This window comes from Rhineura floridana, chromosome 1 (genome assembly GCF_030035675.1).
Source record: "Rhineura floridana isolate rRhiFlo1 chromosome 1, rRhiFlo1.hap2, whole genome shotgun sequence".
NCBI lineage: Eukaryota > Metazoa > Chordata > Lepidosauria > Squamata > Rhineuridae > Rhineura > Rhineura floridana.
The window spans coordinates 108,291,530-108,314,116 of record NC_084480.1 but is presented as its reverse complement, the minus strand read 5'-3'; the positions used below and the strand labels follow the sequence as shown (position 1 = coordinate 108,314,116).

Sequence of the window (22,587 nt, the reverse complement as noted above, 5' to 3'; positions counted from 1 at the left end):
TTTCCTGCAGTAACAAAGGGTCTCTAGAAGAAGGGGGGTGGGAGAAAGACTAGAATGAGAACAACTGGGCAATTAGGTTCACAAGGAGAAAGTGTGCCTAAATTTGCATAACAATACACTTAAGTCACAGAGCAAAAGCTGCCCCACCTTCTAACATGTAGCTGTTGTAATACTAAAGCAATGGAAGACTGGCTTTACATTCATTGTCTAGACCTCAGCAGTTAGTGGCTGGAACTAAAAGAAGCTGAAGTAAGGGAACTAAAGGACACACAAAAGAATGAAGGCCAGAGAACAATGCTGCAAGTGTCAAATGCCATGCTAAAGCCATAGCTCCAGTGCTGGGCTCCCCTCCTCCTCTTTAAACACAGCAGTTAGCTTACGAAAATGGTAAATCAAGTTGTGTGGCTACAATTCTTTATGCAAATGAATCAAAATCTAAAATCCGCAAAATTTGCCACTTCACAAATTTATTTTTATTTAAATGAAACTCAGTAAAAAGCAAAAAAAAAAATACAATCAGCACAATCACATTAAGATGCAAGTAGAGGCAGCAGTTAGTATATCTCATTGCCTTAAAAACACTGTAGTAAAAGGTAGTTAATCAACTTCTCTTGTCTAGTGTAAATTACTGGTAATATGATGTAGATGAAACACTTCAGAACTTAACGCTCTCATAATTACCCCTGAAACAAATGGAGGACTCCGGAACTTTCCCATAAGGCCTTGTAAAAGTTGCACAATATACACTAGAAGAGTCGAGGAGGCAAAGCAGACAGACCATGTGTTTCCTAACTTAAGATTCAACGTTTAAAAGACCAGTCCCCCCTCCCAAAATCGCCTTACGCTTCATCGCGATACCAAGCACATCCCCCTCCCTCTACATCCTAAAACGCTTGCGTTTTAAAACGCATTCGAGACTCCTGGAGTTTTGCAGACGACCTAGGCCTCAACTTTCTGTTTGCAACACGCCCTGCTACTTCGACCCGCACACGGCGAAAAGGAGAAAAACAAGCAGTGGTGCCCGCATTCAGCAGGGCCCTATTTGAAAGTTTCTAGTCCCATCCGTGGGAAACCTCCACCCCACTCCATTTTGCAAATATTCGGCGCCCCTTTCCTCCTATCCGTTCCCAAAGCGACGGCCCGCAAGGAGCTTTACCTTTCCAAAGTGACACCAGAAACGGAGGTCTAGGCACGCACAAGGTGGGTGAGACGCCAGATGCGCGGACAGAGAGCTTTCATGGCAGAACCGGGCCTATTTCTTTCCCCTCCTTTCCTCCGTCATCGTGTCACACCGATCAAACATGTCTGTATGAGAGTGAGAGTCCTATTTGGCCGCGGTGACTTCCTGATTCTCCGCACTGCTGAACATACAGAGGGAAGGGAAGAAGGGGGAAAAGCCGCCCCGATCAGCGCGAAACCTCGCCTCTTCCTCTCTCCCAGCAAGCCAGCTCAAGCACGGAGAGGCTGCCTCCAGCTGTCCTCCTACTCCTCCAGTCTCACCCAAACGCTTGGCGACCAGTAGCAAACTGCACCATTCGCGCTGAATCCTCCTCCTCCTCCCGCCTTCCTCCTCCTCCTCGCACTTAATCATCAACCAAAAAAACTTTTCCCCCCTCCCTGGCCGAACAACAAAAAATCATGGCGAGTGCTCAGATTCCCTGCTCCAATCGGGGTATGCTACACAACACCCCCCCCGAAAAAAAGGTTGAGGGAGGGAGGTTGTGTGTGCCTGTCTATGTATTTACGCGCAAACGCCTTTCGAAATAAATAAGTGCTCGACGACAATATCCACCCCTCCCCGCCGGAAAGAACATGCACGCGTGATTATAATAAAAAGAAAAGACTGAGCTGCTGCAAAGGAGGGGACTGCTTTCGGCGGGGAGAAGAACGGGTAAGCCAGGCTATTTTAGGACACGCATCGCGACACCTTCGCAGCAGGAGAACAGAAGACCGACTGTGTCGGAATACCAAGATTATTATGATTATTATTAAGACGCCAAGCTGGAAGGCAACAAGAACAGCGATGTCTGGCAGATCAAGAGCCGGCTTTCACCACCCCTAGCCTCTTCTGTGCGTACTGTTTCTGACAGTCAGACGGAGATTATCCGGATCATGGCCTTCCTTGGCTGGGCTGGTTAATGCCGCTTGCCGAAGGAGGGAGCCACCCTCCCCATCTGTAGTCACCCGTCCCTCGGCAGCATGTCAACTCCGTGTTTGAACTAGAGGAAAGGGAGATCACATGCAACAATCTCCTCCTGAAGAGAGAGAGAGAGAGAACCCAAAACGCTTCAGCTTTTGCCGTCCTCGGGGCAGGACACTGCACGAACTTCCAACCCACCAGCCGCGGCTTGTGCCGCCCCAGCAACAGCCACACGCCTAGAATTTCCCAAGCAGAACCCTCCTGCAGATTCCGGGAGGAAAACAGTGAGATATGAGAGGGGGAGGGGAGGGATGATCTTTCACCCAACGCCGCTCCGTATTTATAGCCACCAAAATACAGCTCAGCTCAGTCAATCATGCGCAGGGTAAAAGAGGAGGCAAACCCAACCCTACCGAAGCAAACAAACTGCTCTTGGCGGGCTTGTAGCTTCTTGGAATCTATTTCTGGCTCGCTCTCTCCTTCTGTTTCTTTTCCCTGGTTTCCCGGAGTCGTCTCTCTCTCTCTCTCTCTTAAAGCATAAAAAAAAACAAGCCCCGTGTAAGAGGAAAGCATCCAGAGCAGCTGATTCTGGCTTCTCCTATCGCCTCCCTTTGTAAATCGCTCTTGCAAATGTGCAGCCTTTCCTCTCTCGACCTTCTCCCTGGGTTCAGCTGACTCACAAAGTCAGCGGCTGTGCTTCCCTATGATGAAATGTCACGATCCAGCATGTTTTATTTTCAAAAATGAATGGTGATTACGATACAAAACTTTCTTCTGGCGTGTTTTTTTTGGGGGGGGGGAGGTATGAGAAGAAGGCGGAACGAATATGAAGACAGGAACTATAGATGGGATTTGTTTATATGTTTGTGGGGCGGGGGATGCGGCTGGCTCGGGGTATTTTATTTTCTTGAAAGAAAGCGGATGTGCACAGTCAAAGGCTAAGTAAATTACCACCCCCCTAAACCAGAGTAGCGGAGAAGGTGAAGCAAAAGATGGATGAATAGGGGAGAAGGAAGGAAGGAGAAGTTGTAAGTAATATTTACCTGGCTGGGGAAGAGTGGTGTGCCAGATCTCTCCTTTTCTATATGAGTCACTCAGAGTACAGATCCAGCGAGAGGAACTAGATTATGAATATGACTTCATTGATGACAGCCATTCCCTCCTCTTCCTAAACTCCAGCCCCGCCTCCTGGCTCGTCCCACTTTCCTTTCCCTCCGCCCTAAGCCCAACGCTACGGTTCTGGAAGAGAGAGCCTGCTACTGGCTGAGCAGAGCGAAAGCTCCCGCCCTACAGGTTGGGACGAAGGGCGGATTCGCGGCTGTGAACTGTCACTCACGTGACAGCCACAAGAAGGAGGAGTTGCCGCTGCTCAGGAATGTGCGGATAGACAGAGCTGTCTGTGCGGGCAAGTGTGTATGCCTCCTCGGTGCAACGTGTGGATAGAGTAGCTGTGAATGTATTGTGCACGCTCACGCAGTACTGTTTTCTATCTGGCACACGTGCTCCGACGCTTTTCTTGCTGGTGGATCGCCTGGAGCTGGAAAGGCTCGTTCTTGGAAAGAGGTGGCAAGGAGAGATGCGTCGTTATAATAGCAGGCGCTGGGGGAGGGTTCAGGTGAAGCAGGTGCTGGAGTTTTAACGGTGCCTGCCGGTGCAAGTCTACAGGGGAAGAGAGAAAGGCGAGGAAGACTGGGAGGAACGATCGTGACTTGAGCTGAATGCTAGTTTTTATGCCGGTTGTTTATAGTTGACCGTAGATGGGGGGGGGGAATTAAACACGGGAGGTCATTGTTATGCATACTCAAACTTCTCGGCCCCTTTTCCTAATCTGTGAAACTGGAACTTGCCTTTTGTGTCAACAGGGAGGGGGTGCGGAGAACATTCCAGCTCAAATCTGTCTGCCAATCAGCTGCCCTTTCAACTTTCAAGTGCCCATTAATGAAGTCCTGGCACCAGCAGCCATATACTGTTGTTTACCAAACATTCCCTGGGAGAAAAAGAAGAGCGATATGGGAGCTCTGAAAGCTATTTTAGGAATGCAATCTGTATGCTAACAAGGCTGCTACGGTGATAGGAGGGCAGTTGAAGGTAAATCTGGTGCTTAGGGCTAGCGCAAGTAGGTGGTGTAATTTTATATATTTCTTTTCTCATTTTTCTGCTTCTTAAAACTCGCAGTATACTTTAGAACTGCCTGTGCTCATATGCCGTTTTTACTACTGGGAAGCTGAGGGTCCCTCCTCCCTGACTCATTTAATAGATGCAAACTTGCACCATTTAATGGATGCAAAGCTTCCCTTTTGGACAGGAGGGTGGGAATGCAGTTGTTGATTTGTTCTAATTAAAGTCTATAAACTTAGCATAGTGTTCAGCAGGAAATTCTACCCTCAGTACAGTTTTCAACAAGACTTTTAAAATCAGCAGGCCTCCTCTGACAGGCTTGCTTGACTCATAAAATTCTATCCTGGTCAATCTCTTCCAGAAGCCTAATATTTAGAAAGAATCTGGCTAGAGTATGTATGGCATGATCATCTTAACTGACTGATCCTCCTATTTTTCTGTAAAGGGTGACTTCATGCCAGTGTTGCCCTGCGAGGCGAGGGAGTACATGGGATCCTTAGGATCTTTTAGAAAATCTGTCATCAAAAAAATTGACTGCAGAGGGGAGGAACTATATAACCGTAGCACTTTCCAGAGATGTAGCCATATTAGTCTGTTGCAGTAAAACCTTGATTTGATAAAACAAGGCACAGTCCTGTAATTGGATCTTTTATACCAGTGATGCAAGCTGGCCTGAGCCCTCTTAACCTGAGCAATAGAATAAAAATGGCCCTCTGGTGACAATCACTGGAGGCAGTGTACAGGTATCACAGAATGCTTTGCAAGCAAGACAAAAAATGGACACTGAACAGGGATGGTTCTGCCTCATCCATGGGCAGGGATAGCAGAGCAGGCCCAGGAAAAGTAGGCACCCTAGGCAGAAAAGCCAAATGCTGCTTTGTGGGAGAGTGAACACTGCAGTGCATGCCTGGCCCTCCTGAATGCTGGTGCTCCACATGTTGCTGCCATTGTGACAAAACAATATTAAAGTTAAGAAGTTTTCTACCAAACATACAAGAGTATACACAAGATAACTGAAACTGGAGTTTGATTTTATGCTATAGTAATTCTGTAGCTTATTAGAGACATAGAAGTTGAACTGTGACCCAGGAAACTCCTCGTTTTTAGTGTGTCTCTTGCCCCACAGACTGCTATCTCTCAGCCTCACCCCGGTATCACATGTCCCTTCAGCTCCCAAGTCCAATTGAGGCCCATTGCTCCTGATCTGGCAAAAAAAGCTTCAACCCAGCACCTCCTTGGCAGACCACTTTGGAACATCGCCTGTTCCACATGTAGCACAAGCTTCTTGTGTTTACATTCAGAGCCCACCCTATATCTTCATTTATATACAAATCCTTAACCACCGTATATGTAGCTCCTCCAGCTTCATTGCTTTCAACCATCTTAAGGTCTCCTCCTCCCTCAAAACCCTCCACCCTTTCTCCCTTGCTGCCTGATATGCTTGGAACTGCCTCCCAGGACCTGTGTCTGATACTTACTTCATTCAAAACTTGACTTTCCTGTGAAACCTTTGAAGGAACCCCTTAATTCCAGTGCTCTACATCAGGAGTGGGTCCTCCAGCTGTTCTGAACTCCAACTCTCATCAGCCCCGGCAAGTATGCCAAATGCCCAGGGATGATGGGAGTTGTAGTTCAGCAACATCTGCAACTAATACAACCATATTGTTTTCTGTTTGTACTGACTACCTTTCCTCTGTTTCCCCTGGGTTCAACTTTTAGTGTTTTTTGTAAGCTCCTTGGGCAGGTACCTGTCCTCTTATACTAGGTAAAATGCCATGCTTGCTAATAATGCTATATAAAAAATAAATATTAGCATATGTGAGGAATTTTCCTTTACTCCCTGGTACACCAATGTGGTGCCTGGGGAATCTCAGAACACTTAAGAGTGCATCATGAGAATCATACCATGAACACCACCTCAGTAGAGTGTGTAAGACACCAAAATTAACCTGGCCATCTCCCATTTCTCATCCTTTCACTAAAGCACTTTATAGCAGGGGTTCCCAAACTGTGGTCCGTGAGCTTCATTCATGTGGTCTTCAGTGTATGTGTGTAGATTTGTGGTTAAAGACAGGAGATTGCACATCCATTGCGTTAAATATTCACATTGATTTTTAATTGTATTTTATTGCTTCTTTTACTGGATTTTTTTGTACTGCACTTTGAATTCTATAGAATTCAAGTTGTGCTATAGCCAGCATGGATTTTTCATATTCTACAATGTTAAATTGAAAATATCCCCATGACATTCTGCTGTTTCCTATAAGCTCATTTCAAAACAAAACCTTACAAAATTCATAGTCTTGAACTCAGAAATGCTGGCTTAATAACCCTCTAAGATTTCATGGCAATACACACAACAGTTAGAGAGAATTGAGAGTTCAAAGTGTAAAACGAGGAAAAAACTTGCACCCCTTCTGGACTTTTTTCTGTCAGTGTTCTCATGATTTGTTGAAATTCATTAAAAATCAGCCATGTTTACAGAGTACCTATAATCCTATTACTGACCTTGCCCCATACTCTGACCTTCATCTTCTGCAGCTTAAAAGTTTAAAAACTGCATGGCTGGTTTTTAATTAATTAAAGAAATTTAACATTGGAGTCAATTATAAGCACGGGCATGCTCAGTAAGAACCAACTGTCAGTGTTCTAAAAGCCAGATTCACAGCTGTTTGGCTTGGCTAATCAGGGGGCCACACCCATGTCAGACATTTATTTCACTTTAGACAGTCATGGCTTCCCCAAAGTATCCTGGAAAGTGTAATTTGTGAAGGGTGCTAAGAGTTGTTAGGAGATTCCTATTCCCCAGACAGAGCTCCAGTGGCCAGAGAGGTTTAACAGTCAGCCCATCTTCTGGAGATTGTAGCTCTGAGAGGGGAATAGGACATCTAGCAACTCTCAGCACCCTTCACAAACTACACTTCCCAGGATTCTTTCAGGGAAGCCATGACTGTCTAAAGGAAAATAAAGGTCTGGTGTGGATGTGACCAGGGACAGCTTTGGTTTAAATTTGGGTATGAGACTACATGTGCCTGCTGTAGAATAAAAAGGTGGAGGAAACCCTGAAAAACAATGATACTGTTCACCAGGATCAGTCTCAGGCCCTGAACCTGGCAACCCTATTCACAGTGCTTTGCTTTTAGAAAGGAAAGGGGCTTTCCCTCTACCCAGTGCCCACTCACCCAATCTCCTCTCTCCTCCTCCCCTTCTTCTGCTTCTCTCCCCCTTCCCCCTCCTTCCTGCCCCTCCTCCAGGTCAGTTTCACCTATCCTAAGCATGATTGTATAGGAGTAAATCCCACTAACTCCAAAAGCATGCAAATGAGCAAACATGGCCTCCCCTCTTCTCCCTCCTATCCCATCCCTCTTGCCCCTTCCCTCTGCCTTCCTTTGCCCCTCCCACCCCTCCCCTTCCAATGTTCAGAGGCACATGTTACCAAATTCTTCCAAGCTACACAGCAAGTGGATTAGACTGTGAAAGACCAACCCAAATTGTGTTTGCATTTTGACAAATTTGTAGGGCAGTACAATATCTCAGAGAGGTCAGGTCTCCTGCTTCCCTGGTGCATTCACTATAGCTGCCCAATTTCCCTGCTTTTTAAAGTTTGATAGAAATATCTGTGGGCTATAGGTACGTTCTTAAACTGCAAAGGTTTTTGCCTATTAGTGAATTCTATTTTGGGTACATTAAGTTGAATCTGAAACTTCAGTTTGATGTAAAATCAGATTGATTACAATATGTTGCTACTTAAGCAATGAATCTTGCTATTGGAAAAAACAAACTAGCCTGCCCAAGATGCATGCATTCAGCCTGCTATGCATAAACCATTCCACTTAAGGAAGGATAGGCATAGTCAATTAAAAACATAGAGCACACCTAGAATTTTGCTAGAATATATTTCACCTCCCACTGTTTTATCTTATGCAAACTGAGACGCTACTCATTTTCATTGGATACTATTCTGTAAAATAGTCAGTGCCATTTTTCCACAATTGTTATTGGAGTTTTTCAGTATAAATTATTCAAAGTGTTGCTGTACTTCACATATTCACAGAAACAGAAGCAAAAGAAAATGATTTACTATAGGAAACTTCACTAAATTGCAAAGTAAATCAAACATATTTAAAGTGACTATCTGAACTATATCCAGGGCTGGCCCCAGACATGCCGGGGCCCTTGGGTACAAGCCTGCCCCAGACCCAGCACTTCCCTTCTGCGATTTGTGGCAGGATTGCTTCCACTGATGGCACGGTTAGAGCTTCAGAGCCCCCGCCATTCCCTTGCTCAACTACCTTTCTCTGCTGTGGTGTGGTTGTGCCGAGGTTGCCCTAAGGGGCTGAAGCCTCTGCCGCCATCTTGGCTCATGGCAGGGATGCACACTTAGCACCATGCGTGCCATCAGCCAAGATGACGGCAGGGGCTTCAGCCCTTCAGGGAAACTTGGCCTCCATCTTAGTTAAGGGCAGTGCTGTGCGCACAACCACACAAAAGCCGATAAAGGTAGATTGAGCAAGGGAATGGCAGGGGCTCTGGAGCTCTTGCCATGCGATCTGCGGCAGATTCACGGAAGGGGAGCAGAGTGTCCCCTCAGGGGTTCCTATAGCCCCAGGGGCCCTCAGCCAGGACCCCACGTGGTCGCACTTTGGAGCCAGCCCTGACTATATCAACTGTCTTGATACCGTTGCTTCCTCCCTGCTAAAACAAAATCAGCACATTTCTTGTTTCTGTTATTTGGGCTGATTGTAGGTGTTGCCACCACTCACCATATGCTCAAAGGCACGTGTTACCAGATTCTTCCAAGCTACACAGGAAGTGGATTGGACTGTGAAAGATGGTGCAAGCCAAATGGTGTTTACATTTTTACAAATTTGTAGGACAGTACAATATCTCAGAGGGGAGGCCAGGTCTCCTGCTCTCCTGGTGCATTCACTATAGGTGCCCAATTTCCCTGCTTTTTAAAGTTTAATAGAAATGTTTGTTGGCTACAGGTATGTTCTTAAACCACAAGGGTTGTTTTGCCTATTAGTGATATCTCACTACAATTAAAAATTATACAGTATCTGCTATACCATGTTACAATTGTTACAACAGTCAGAAAAATAATTAAGTAGTCTTCCAAGACGCTCACCAATTTGCAAGTGATCCATGGTGAAAAAAAGTTTGAGAAACACTGCTTTAAAGCAAAGTAAATTTTGATTGAGAAAAGTTGGGGTAGAGGAAGATGGAACAAATATTCTTTTAAAAAAACCCGGCTAGACTGCTACATGTATAAGATGAAGTTTAGCATACAAACCTGTAAGAGACTATTGATTTATCCACACCATACATTTAAAGCACATGGCTTCTCCCAAAAAATCCTTGGAACTGTGGCTTACCCCTCACAGAGTTACAGTTCCTGTGATTCTTTCAGGGAAGCCATGTGCTTTAAATAAACGTAAGATCTATGATGTGGATGTGACCTATGTTCTCTTGTCAGTTTCTCCACTTTCACCCCCCCATGCCTGCCAGACATTAGAAGTCTGGTCCACAAACCCTAGCACTCTCTAGCATTGATTTGATCAATGCAATCTTGATAGCTGTGCCCACGCCACACATCTATGAATAAACCCACCCAGTGTGCTGGTCTCATTCTCTCTAGGGATGGGATTCGCTTCTTGGTGCTGGTTCAATCTCATTCCGCCAAACTGGCAGGCAGTTCCATTCCATGTTTGTTTGTTTTCCCCAGTCTCCTGCTTTTTCTCTCTAAATTTCCATAGATAAATTGAATGCACCATTCTGTCAGATGGCACCACCATCCCCTCTTACCAGAGCAAGCAATCCTCAGGCTGATTAAACAGATTTAGTTTAGATAATGACTGCCTCGCTTTGCGCACACACAACTTGGTTAACTAGAGAAATATGAAGGAGGTAAGTTTACAAATGCAATCTTATGCATGTCTGCTCAGAAGTTAATCCCACCAAATTAGAGTTTCTGGGAGAATTTGGGAGATACAAGAGATCCTGCAGAACATCTCATCCCCCCCCTCTCACACACACACCTCTATACCTACAATATGAAGATAATTATACAAAACTGTCTTATAGATGGGATAATACATATGAAGTGATTTGGTCATTCTAAGTGCCCACCCCCAAACTTTTTAATAATATTTATAAATGATTATTATCATTATCATTGTCCTAATTATACTCATTTTATTCTATTTCTTACATTTTTATCCCACCTTTCCTCCCAGGATCTCAAGATGGTATACATGGTTCTCTTCTGCTCATTTTATCGTAACCAGGATAACATCATAACCCAGGCAGTCAAAGTTTGGTGACAGTGGAAGTTGTGTCCCTTTGACTTTTCTGCATTTCTGTGCATGTGTGCTTGGGATTCTGTTCTGCAGTAGGGATAGTGAATATAGCAGAAAGAGCAAGGATGAGTTTCTTTGCATCTTCTCTACTTCCAACGGAGGCAAAGCGTGGACTATGAAAAGGGGGCAACAAAAGTGCTGTCATAAATTATACTGTCTTGAAATAAGAGCAAAATTAATAAAACAGTAAAGTTGCAATACACTAAAGAAGGGCCAGGGGCCAGGCTTGATCAATGGTTATAGCTGTGTGTTTAAATAATATGGGGCATATTTCCCTGTTTATCAGTTACAATTTAGCCTGCAGTCCTAACCACATAACTGGGAGTGAGGCCCATTGCATTCAGTATTCAAGGCATTACATTCAACAAATTGAATCCATTTAGTTTTGCCACAGCCTGATGATTATCAGCTTGTGGTAACAAGGAGGTGGGCTTTTTCACTGGCGGCATCAGTGTTGTGGAATGCCTTCCCTGTTGAAGTAAATGAGGCTCCATCAGTATTGGCATTCCACTGGCTCCGGTGAATAAGCACCTCTTTAGGCAAGCATTCCTACGCACTTGAACTTCTGATTTTATTAACTGGTTTGATTGTTTTTAACTGTTTTGTCATGTTTTTAATGGGTTTGTCTTAATAGTATATTTTAATTAAGGATATTTTAATATTCTAATTGAATTGTAATTTGGTATTTTAATTATGTATGTATTTTATAATTGATTTTATGTTGTAAACTGCTTAGAAGCCATTTTGACATATAAACAGTATGTCAGATCAATCAATAAAAACGGGGCTTGCTTCTCAGGATTGTGGATAGTCTGGAAGCAGAGTACAAATGCAGGAGCTTTTCTCCTCTGTCTCAGCTCCCCCACTTGTATAGGTGCCCCTTTTTAATATTCATGGTGAATCCACAGTCCCTCTGCCCTTTCTGTCTTCTGTAGAGTAAACAGCTAAGGGGTAAGCTTCCATGCACGACAGCTTGCCTGGACTGGCCTTCAACGCTGCAGAAATCAAACCAAATGACCATTTCTTTCAGTCAGAAGGATACAGGAAAGAGGAAGGAATATGAAATTAATCTCTCAGGCAAAATAAAATGTTCAGCTTATGTGAGAGTCAAAGCACTGATTACTTTTGTTGGCTATAAATCATCGTGTGAACGGATTTTGTTTGAGGGTTAGAGGACAGTTGGATCTTCAATGGTTACGCTAAGCTCAAGCCACAGGAAGGCAACAGGGTTTCACTGATGGACTCAAACGCAGCATATTTCATTCTCTCATTGGTGAGGACTAAGGAACAGGGTCCATTGGCTTTGTCTCTGTACAGATATATTCCTTTTGCATAAAATATTGCACAGGCATGGAGGATAGCAATAAGTATTCTGGTCACAAAATGACGGTGGTAAGGCGCAATCCCTCTGAAGAGATAAATTAAATATGTAAAATCATAAAATACAATCCAAGAGATAAATTATTCTTGTACTGGTTGATCTTAGTATATGTAAAGATGAAAGTAAGGTAAATCACTTAACATAAGGAATACCTCAAGTTGTTATACAAAGCATGGGGGAGGGGAACTGGATTTTGTCGTGTTGGACCTAAAGTAATAAAGTAGTAATGCCTACTGATGTATTTATTATTTATTTTATTTATTAAATTTCTATCCCGCCCTTCCTCCCAGTAGGAACCCAGGGCGGCAAATCAAGTAATGCAGGGATGCACAACTCAAATGGCTTTGGGGACCATTTTCTATATAGGGAACCAAGAAGGGGGGCATTATTTCTTGGTACCCAATACAGACGTGGGGCACATCAGCAGCAAAGGGACAATGCTAGCACTGCTTCTCACCTGTTGATATGTTCCGTATTATGGAGGAGATGCAGGGAGGGCAGAGTCAGCAGCTGCCTGAGGCTACCCTGCATGGGCCACACAAAATGAGCTGATGGGTAGGGTTGCCATATTGCCCGGTTAGCTGGGTTTTACCCGGATTCTATGCATGCCACCTGGCACCCGGCTAACCCCTTAGGTGGCCCAGATTCTCAACTTTAATTTTTTTAAAAAATTAAGTTTCTAGGTGGTTCGGTTCTCGAGATATGCATAAAAACGTCAGCCGCCCCCGACTGTTAAATCTTTCTTTAAACAGTACTGTGTACAGTACTACAGCACTTCCTAGCTTTAACTCCGCCCGTTCAGGATTGCAGCCAATCAGGGATTGTGTTTCAGTTTCATTGACCTGAGGCAGTGTCTAGAAAACAAAATGGTGGTTTCACCCCGTTTATCTGAAAATCTCATAAATTGGGTAAGTATACACATTTCAGTTTTTTTCCCTCTTGTGTGCAGGAGTCAGATCTTGGGCAGTGTTTTGAAAAGCTTCCCAATGCTTGCTTTTTGTAAAAGCAATGCTAATCCCATATGCCCAGAGTAAATCCCATTGAATTCAATAGGACTTACTTTTGAGTAGACATGGTTATGAATGTGCTGAAAATCAATGGGACTTTGGAGTGAATGTAAAAAAGAATTGTGTTTGTGTTCTAACTCTTTCTGTCCCTTTCTCCAGTCCTATTTTAAAGCAAGTAGGCAGGGCTTACTTAGGTATTACTGTGATGAAATAAGGCATAGTTTGGGAATTATAGTGCATGTAGTGTTAATTTGATGCAGCATAGAATGTGTTAACTTGAGATAACATAGAACTAGAAAAACAAAATTCCTAAGGTGCCTGTGGATGCTAAATGTTCAGTTGGTGTTTGATACTTAAAATGCTAGCTTACCCATCCCATGTAACAAGATACTATTCTAGAAGATAGTGACTGGAATGTATTGCGTTGGGGGAGGTAGGCACAGCACGGATGAGCGCTCAAGGCCAGGATGTTAGCTCAATGCAAGACAATGGAGAAACCTGGAAAGTTACAAACAAGAGGGAGGGGCTGTCTTAGGAAGGCTTGAAAGCATATATTGCTTGTGACTATGTAATCACGCTTTAGACTGGTTTTCAGGCACGAGCCGAAAAGTCTAGTCTCTCTTTTGCAAAAGATATTGGTAATCAATAAAGGTTTTGACTTATACTGGTTTCCCATCTGGGTGTGTTATTGGAGCTTCCTCCAGATGTAAAGAGCCATTTTTTGGTGTAATATTTCTGGTGAGCCAGAGCCAGGAGGTCTGGCTGACCTGCTGGCGTCCCTGGTCGCCCCTGGCGGGCCAAGGAGAGCGCTCCAGGTTGTTTGAACCTGCCTTGGGGCCAAGGGTGCAAAGAGCAGAAGGCACAGCAGTATCAACCAGAGCTCCAATAAGTGAGACCAGAGAGCCAACACCTCAGGGAAGTAACAGGAAGCTGTCGGTGACTGTGTGGTGGTCGTGGAGTCAGAAGGCCTACTGAGAAAGCCCGGTAAGATCTGCTTGCAGAATCGGGAGTAGGGGTGACTTCACGGGGGGCCCGTGGGACGAGAGCCTGCTGAAAAGCCCAGGGAACTGACCTATAGCAGGCAGTTGAAAAACCCAAGTAAAATGGGAGGAGGGGCGTCGCAAGAGGAAAAACTGCAGAATCCGTTGGGATGTTTTTTGAGAAATTTTAAAGATTTTAAAAATGCATATGGTAAAGGTACTATGACTAAATGGGGTCTGATTAAGTTTTGTAATAATGAATGGAATACGTGGGGCTTGGGATGGCCTCAGGGGGGAACTTGGGATAAAAGTATTACAAGTGCTGTACATGCAAAAGTCACAAGGGAGGGAAGATGGGATCAATTTCCCTACATTGATGTGTGGCAGGATTTGGTGGAAACAAACCCACCCTGGATAAAGAAATGTAAAGGTGCCTGTTGTAAAGCCATGATAGCCTCAGCCGTGGGGGTTAAAAAGTCCCAGCTCCAGCCTAAAAAGCCAGATCCTCCTGCGGTTTTAACTCAGCCAGAGGAGGATCTTTTTGTGGATGATTTATTGTCTACTGCTCCACCTCCGTATAATCCTTCATGGAGGGCCCCTTTGGGAAGTGGGTCCAGCATACTAGCTTCACCACAACAAGCCTCCACTCCCTCCACGTCTCCTATGTTAGCTGAATACATCAAACAGCTAGAAAAGAAGGGTCAGGAGCGGAGATTTCTGGCGGCTCAGAATCAACAACAGTTAACACAGTTACACAGGCAACTTAGTGAAATGCAAACAAATCTGAGGGAGGAAATGGAACAGGAATTAGCTTCATGTGTGGGTGAATTACCTGAACAGCCTGCCCTCAGTCCCATATGGCCAGGGGTGACAATGAGAGCACAAGCAGCAAGGAGGCAGGAAAGGGAAAGAGAAGACAAGGCTGATCTGACATGCCCTATGAGAGAGGTGGCAAATCCTACTGCCCCTGCTGCAGCCCCAAGATCATATGTATATACCCAATTCTCCACCTCAGATTTATTTAACTGGAAAAATCAGACCCCAGCCCTGAGGGAAGACTCAACCAGAATGCAGGATTTGTTCCAATCAATATTTTTAAGCCACAACCCTATGTGGGCTGATGTTCAGACCCTACTCCAAACACTTTTGAGCCCAGAAGAACGCACGATGGTGATAAGCCAGGCTAGGCGGCAGGCAGAGATAGATGCAGCCCAGCAGAATGGAGTCCCAGTGGCACAGAGCTTTCCAGATGTAGACCCTGGGTGGAATTGCCGAACAGGAACCCCCCAGCCCCTTGAAATTTATAGGCGCCTGATACTCCATGGGCTTCAACACACTGTTCCACGAACCTGCAATTTGAGTAAAATTTATGAGATTCGGCAGGGTGTAGGGGAGGATCCAGCAGCATTCTTACAAAAGTTACAAAAGGCGTTCCGGCAGTATAGCACCATGGATCCAGACAGCCCTGATAATCTTCATCTCCTTAACACTATGTATATTGCGCAGTCAGACCCAGATATGAAGCTACAGAAGCTACAGAAGCAATGCCTATAGCCCAACTGATAGAAATTGCCTTTAACGTGTATGTGAATAGAGACCAAGTTGAGAAACGGGAGGGGGAGAAGCGATGGAGAAAAGAGTGTGCCATCATGGCTGCAGCAATGGCCACTGAACAAAGAGGGAATACCCAAAGAGGGCCCAGACGTAAGTTGGAGAGAGACGAATGTGCAAGATGTCACGAAAAGGGCCACTGGGCAAAGGACTGTCCCCGAAATAGAGAAGGGCGCCAAGAGGGAGCACCAGGCCCCCGTCAGCCTAAAAAGCAGGAGCCTGAAGCCCACCAGCTTGAAAGGGAAATGATGGGGCATGAGGAAGATTCAGAATGAAGGTGGTCAGGCCTGTCCCCCAAGAGGCTAGAGGAACCGATAGTGCCTCTTAGAGTCAGGGGACAAAAGTACAATGCCCTTATTGACACCGGGGCAACTTATTCTATTTTGCCAGGGGCACAGCCTGACCAAATAAGCCCCCACGTTAAGAAGGTGGAAGGCATTGATGGGATAAAGCAAAATCTTCATTTCACATGGCCTCAGCTGGTCAAGATTGGAGATGGACATATACAACATGAATTTCTGGTATCCCCAAATTGCCCTGTTGCCTTACTGGGCAGAGACATTTTAACAAAACTGCAAGCTTCCATTTCCTTTGAAGGGAACCAGATGAGAGTTACTATTCCTAAATGTTGTAGCTCTTCATACCAGATGGCCCTGAGGGGGGTGATGCAAAATAAACCTGCCTCAGTCTTGGAATGGAAGGCAAAGGCAGAGAGCATTCCAGATATAGTATGGGCACACAAGAATAACCCAGCCAGGGCTTTAGAAGCAGAACCTGTGAAAGTCACCTTAAAACCCAGAGCAAAGCCCCAACCAGTGAAACAATACCCACTCAGGCGCGAGGTTCGAGAAGGTCTCCAACCCCTTATCCAACAGTTCCTGAAGGATGGATGGCTACATGAGACAACTTCACCCCACAATACACCCATAATGGGGGTCCCAAAGGCAGGCAAGTCAGGGGTCTATCGTTTGGTCCAAGACTTCCGAATTGTTAACTCTAAAGTGGCCGGAGACCACCCTGTAGTCCCGAATCCACACACCATTCTGACACAAATCCCATCCACAGCCTCCCATTTCACTGTTTTGGATTTAAAGGATGCGTTTTTCTCGATTCCCCTCCACAAGGACAGTCAGAATTTGTTTGCTTTTGAATGGGAGAACCCCCAAACAGGTAGAATCAGCCAATATACTTGGGGAGTCTTGCCCCAAGGATTTCTTGGGTCCCCCTCAGAATTTACAAAGGCCCTACAAAAAGACCTGGAAGCATGGAGGGAAAGGAACCCCCAAACCCCGATCTTGGTTTATGTGGATGATATCTTGGTCTGTGGAAAAAACAGGGGGGCTTGCCTAGAGGCTACTAGGTCTCTTCTGAAGGAATTGGCCAAAAAGGGATATAAAGTGTCTAAGGACAAGGTGCAGTGTTGTCAGGAAGAAGTCACGTTTCTGGGATACCAAATCAAGAAAGGCAAAAGGGCCTTGGGTCCTGAACGAAGGGAAGCAATATGTGGTATGCCAAGCCCCAGAACTCCAAAAAAACTGAGAGCTTTTTTGGGACTAGTGGGGTTCTGCAGGCAATGGATCCCTGAGTTTGGAGTAAAAGCGGCTGTTTTGTATGAGTCCCTGACAAAGGAGGGGCTAAAGGATTGGAAATGGACTAAATTAATGGAAAAAGCATTTAGGGAGTTGAAACAAGCCCTAAGTAACCCTCCTGTGCTAGCTCTACCAGATGGACAGAAGCCATACCAATTGTATGTGAGCGAAAACAAGGGAGTAGCTTCAGGAGTTCTGACACAGAAGTGGGGAGACAAATGGTGACCCATAGGATACTATTCTAAAGTACTGGATCCTATTGCCAAAGGGTGGCCCACCTGCTTGAGAGCGGTAGCGGCAGCAGCGTGCTTGTTGCAAAAGGCTGAGAAAATTGTCATGGGGGCACAGCTAGAAATAACAGGCCCACATGACGTAGCCAGAATATTGGGAACAAAGGCGGATAAAGTTCTCAATCCTTCAAGACAGTCTTCCTATGAGAATTTGCTAACTGGACGTAATAATCTGACCCTGTCAGTTTGCAATACCTTGAACCCAGCTACCTTAATCCCTGAACCAGGGGAGTTGTTACATGATTGCCTGGAAGTTCTGGATCAAGATACCTCCATAAGGCCAGGGCTGAGAGACATACCAATAGAAGAGGCAGATAATGTCTTTGTAGATGGGTCTAGCTGAGTAGTGGAAGGCAAGCGTTGTACAGGAGCTGCAGTTGCCAAAGGCAAAGAGATCTTATGGAAACAAGCTCTTCCTCCTAGTTGGTCAGCACAGCAGGCAGAACTGTGGGCTGCAACAAAGGCTTTGGACCTATATGCAGACAAAGAGATCAATTTGTATACTGACTCTAAATATGTTTTTGGCACAACACATGCTTTTGGGGCATTGTGGAAGGAAAGAGGATTCTTAGGAAGTAATGGACAACCCATTCAGAATGGCAGTGAAATTAAAGCATTCCTGTCTGCATTATTAAAACCTAGGAAAGTGGCTGTCATACATGTCCCAGCGCATGGCAAGTGCAAAGACCCCATCTTGCGCGCAGGCAACCGTTTGGCAGATCAAGCCTCAAAGGAAGCAGCGCTAGAGATAGGAGAGCAAGAGAGAGAGGGAGCGTTAATTCCATCACTTGACTTATCCAGCTACCAGGCAATATATTCGCCAGAGGAAATCCAGAGAACTCAAGAGGAAAATGCTAAACTACTCCCAGGAGGATGGTGGCAAGTACCGGGAGGGCAGATTATTATTCCTCGCCCTCTGTTAAGAAATGTAGTGCTCAATATGCACAAAGCCACGCATTTGGGAGGAAGTGCCTTGGGAGATTTGATGATTCGCTATGTTATTGCACCAAGACTGTATGTAAAGGGCAGCCAGCCAATGTCCTACTTGCGCAGCCATTAATGCAGCAGGGCCCAAGCCCCCAGCACCAATGGGAGGCCGCCCTTGGGCTTTCTATCCCTTCCAGCGTATTAAAATAGACTTTGCTGAACGTCCAAGAACCATGGGGTGGCGTTATTTGTTAATTATTGTGGACCAACTCACTGGATGGGTGGAAGCTTTTCCTTGTCGTCATGCAACAGCGCAAACTGTGGCAAAGACTTTATTAAAGGAAATCATACCACGCTTCTTGTTGCCAGAATGTATTGAATCGCACCAAGGGCCACATTTTGTTTCCAAGGTTGTTCAACAAATAAGTGACTTTTTAGGAATCCAGTGGAAACTACACACTCCATGGAGGCCGCAATCATCTGGGCAGGTCGAACGAATGGTTAGAACCACAAAACAGACTTTGACCAAGATCTGTAGAGAAACCAAATTGAAATGGCCAGACGCACTACCGATTGCATTAACCAGAATTCGTTGTAGTCCCCGGGGAGAGACTAAATTGACACCATATGAGGTTTTGTATGGCAGACCACCACGGTTGGGGCAGGGAAAAGGTAGTTCTGTAAATACATTGTTAGGTGAAAATGCTGTTGTTGAATATGTAACTGCCCTGCAGTCTGTGTTACATGATCTTCACAGGTACACAAGAGAGTTCCAGAGATTGCCGTTGGAGGGACCGATCCATTCCTATAAGCCTGGAGATTGGGTCCGAGTTCGAAAGTGGCAGCAGGAACCTCTTAAAGACAAGTGGAGTGAGCCGAAACAGGTCTTGTTGACAACCCATGTGGCGGTCAAGATCCAAGGAACATCCAAGTGGACCCACGTCAGCAGACTTAAGGCGGCATCACCACCAGTAGAACCAGGGAAGGAGGTAGCGCAGGACCTCCCTACAGCTGAGGGACAGGAGAAGGGTCCTGAAGAAAAGTGGCTGTTGGAGATTGTGCCGGGTCTTGGCCTGAAGGTGAGATTCAAGAAGAAAAAGGAGTAAAATGGACTTTCCTTCCTTAATTCCAGTGGCTTGGGAAATCAATTGGGAAGGAATAATAGGTGGACTTGTGGCAGCTGTGATTGTGTTCATATTCTTGTATTGCTTTTGCTGTAAAAGATTGCCTTAAACAGAAAGGGAAGAGTACCGCTTTGAGGATGTATAATAAGATGTGGTTGTTGTGGATATGGGGCCTTCTTCTATTTACAGGAGCAGAGGAACCAGAAAGTCCAGAAGAAGAACCAGCAAATTCAGTTTTCCATTTGATGCAAAAGTGGGATGGTTGGAATTGGAACTGGCTAACTAATTGGCTTCCTAATTTTAGTCGGCTTAGAAGTGGATTTATGATATTGTGTGTAATCCTGCTGATTTTATTAATTTTACCTTGCTTTATTCCATGTATTCGTTTGATCATACAACGCATGGTTGAGAGTATAACACATAAACAAATGCTTATGATGTATCATAGCCTTCCAAAAGAGGAAGATTATAAAGTTAAAACCCCCTAAATTGCTTTTTGAGGGGGGACTGTGATGAAATAAGGCATAGTTTGGGAATTATAGTGCATGTAGTGTTAATTTGATGCAGCATAGAATGTGTTAACTTGAGATAACATAGAACTAGAAAAACAAAATTCCTAAGGTGCCTGTGGATGCTAAATGTTCAGTTGGTGTTTGATACTTAAAATGCTAGCTTACCCATCCCATGTAACAAGATACTATTCTAGAAGATAGTGACTGGAATGTATTGCATTGGGGGAGGTAGGCACAGCACGGATGAGCGCTCAAGGCCAGGATGTTAGCTCAATGCAAGACAATGGAGAAACCTGGAAAGTTACTAACAAGAGGGAGGGGCTGTCTTAGGAGGGCTTGAACACATATATCGCTTGTGACTATGTAATCACGCTTTAGACTGGTTTTCAGGCACGAGCCGAAAAGTCTAGTCTCTCTTTTGCAAAAGATATTGGTAATCAATAAAAGTTTTGACTTATACTGGTTTCTCATCTGGGTGTGTTATTGGAGCTTCCTCCAGATGTAAAGAGCCATTTTTTGGTGTAACATTACAGTTTTTATTCTGTAGGAAAGTAATACTGATTTTTTTAAAACTAATACTGATTTTTCTGCAATGACCAACTGGTTTGACAATAAACTATTATATGGGCTGTATGTATTTATACATGCAGTGTGTGCGTGTGTGTGTATGGAGTGTATGGAGTCTTTCCAACACCCCTGTGAGGTAGAGTTGGAAACCAAGGCAGCTCACAACAAGAAATAAAGCCATTTAAAATCCAATAACCATAAAAACAAGTATAAACAGTTGCAAAACACCGTAAAGTGGCATGATTCGGAATTTTGGGTTGTGTGAATGAAGTTGCTTATCACTTGAGGTTGCATTTCTGTCCCTGTTTGAGTAAGCCCCACTGAATACACTGGGACTTGCTTCTGAATAAATAAACCTAGGATTGCACTATAAATATCTTTACAGTTTGTGTAAATAATAAATATATTTGATAGTCATGCTTATATAAATATTTCTTCATTTATCATATTTTTGGTTTTTGGTTAGGAATCCTGACTGGTTGTGAGATGCTTAGTTTTTTGCCTTACTCATAGGAATCTTGTTGTGGTTGGTATGGTATTACATTTAGGAAAGTGTTACTGCCTTCTGTGTTTTTTTTTCCTATTTGCATTTCACTTATCTTTAACCTCACTCCGTTACAGCCATAGAAGCAACAGCAGCATATGCAAGATAATTAACTCCCATTAGTGATAAGAACAAGAATTTATAATTATTATTTCAATTAAAACAAGAGGCTTATCAATACTTTGAAGAGGACCAGATATTTATTTTGTTTCTGAGCCCGGGACTGGGTCTTTCATGATGCCCGGGGGGGGAGAGCAGGAGAGTAGTCCATAAGACAGACATCCTGGCATTGATAATCAAATTAGCAAGGTATGTGTGGGGTTGTTGCACACTTCCAGGCCCAGTTTCATTTTGAGTATGGAGGTGGAACCTGTGTAGATGTGGTTGATCAAAGGGAGAATAGATTTTGAGTTAAGCAAAGTTCTGCTTTTATAAAACCTAAGAAACATACAGATACTTTGAATGTCTGAGTGCCTGCACCTGTGGAATACTGGAGGAACTTGTAAAACTTGCTGTAACAGTATTTAGAACTGAGCATGTGGTGTGAAAGACTCCCTTTCCTAACATTTTGGCTTCTTGTTTTTCTCCACCCACCACATCTTTGAAATATATCGTATATGGTTAACCATACTGCTGCCCTGACTTACTTTATGTTTGTTGCTATTTTGTGTTTTTATTATGTTTTTATATTGATTGTGTATTTTTATTGTTTTTATTATATTTGTAAGCTGTGCTGAGCTCTGTTTTTAACAGCAAAAGGGCAGGATATAAATTCTCTTAATCAATCAGTAAATACTCCATAGTGTTGGAAACTAGAGTCTAGGCATTTAAGGCTGAAAATGTTGCTTTTAAAAAAAAGATTTCTCACATCTTTCCCCAGCTTTTGGTGGTAATTCCTAGGCACAAAAACAAAACAACTGGACAATCCAAATATTAATATGCAAATATTTGCTTAATATGCAAATATTTGCATAATATGCAAATACTTTACATAATATGGAAATTAACCTGCCCGGATTTGTGGAACTGGAATATGGCAACCCTACTGATGGGCCATATGTGGCCCGTATCCATTGGCCATATGTTGTGCACCCCTGCACTAATTCAATATCAATGTTTGTGCCTTGATTATATAGAAGGTGGTTTGACTAACAGCAAAAGCCTGTTTAAAAACTAATTGCTACTGCTTTGCATGGACACAGGTGTTTTTTAAACTAATGGCTTGATCCCAAACTTATAGTGCTGGCAAATACATGCTCCAAATAGACTTGGGACCCACCATATGGGGTTTTTTTAAGCCAAATTTGTTTTTGAACTGTTGCAGTGTAATTAACATTCTCAGCTGTATTATCAGCTATAAGAGATTGCCTGTATTCACTCTTGATTTTTCCTGCACAAATCCACACTTGCCCGATTGCCTTGTGCTTATTTTATAGCT

General features: G+C 44.1%; 1 protein-coding gene and 1 long non-coding RNA gene across 7 annotated transcripts in view; one reads left to right on the top strand and one right to left on the bottom strand.

Annotated features, from left to right (window-relative positions):
• Positions 1-3,309, bottom strand: part of SMARCA2 (SWI/SNF related, matrix associated, actin dependent regulator of chromatin, subfamily a, member 2) — a 166,370-nt gene extending 163,061 nt beyond the window's left edge. For 2 of the 6 annotated variants that reach the window (XM_061628942.1, XM_061628910.1), the window contains exon 1: positions 3,184-3,309. The gene's annotated coding sequence lies outside the window, so the exon portion shown is untranslated. Of the gene's footprint in view, positions 1-681; positions 799-1,156; positions 2,251-2,553; positions 2,663-3,183 lie in introns of those variants that run through there. The other 4 variants (XM_061628932.1, XM_061628948.1, XM_061628900.1 and 1 more) reach the window with 4 other exon arrangements.
• Positions 760-12,388, top strand: LOC133385615 (uncharacterized). Its single transcript, XR_009762923.1, has 3 exons — positions 760-3,703; positions 4,003-4,256; positions 10,495-12,388. It is a non-coding gene; the product is annotated as an uncharacterized LOC133385615 (long non-coding RNA).
• The last annotated feature ends 10,199 nt before the right edge of the window (positions 12,389-22,587 follow it).